This window comes from Penaeus monodon, chromosome 19 (assembly GCF_015228065.2).
Source record: "Penaeus monodon isolate SGIC_2016 chromosome 19, NSTDA_Pmon_1, whole genome shotgun sequence".
Taxonomy (NCBI): Eukaryota; Metazoa; Arthropoda; class Malacostraca; order Decapoda; family Penaeidae; genus Penaeus; species Penaeus monodon.
In genome coordinates this window covers 5,905,864-5,906,212 of record NC_051404.1, presented here as the reverse complement: position 1 = coordinate 5,906,212, position 349 = coordinate 5,905,864, and positions in this window count along the sequence as shown.

Here is a 349-nt window from a genome sequence, read left to right as displayed (position 1 = left end):
CACTGATATTTTAAAAAAGTAACACATGATAATTTATATTTTTTGTATATAACGTTCCAACCGAGGAATAAAAACAGCAACATTTACTTTTCTTAATAATGTGCTGCTTCGTATTCTGGCATATTGAAAACACCAATAGAAATTCAGTGGAGGTAATCATAGATATGTAATGTCTGAAATAACTTAAACGAATAATTTTGTCTATCTACCTATCACTGGCAAGGAGATAAAGATGGAGATGAAATTTAGTTATCAGGGTTTTGGCAATTCTAAGATTAGATCCACTGACTTTCTGTTCATTAATGAAAGTATGATGCTTTTCCTACCTAAATGCATGCCTATATGTCCT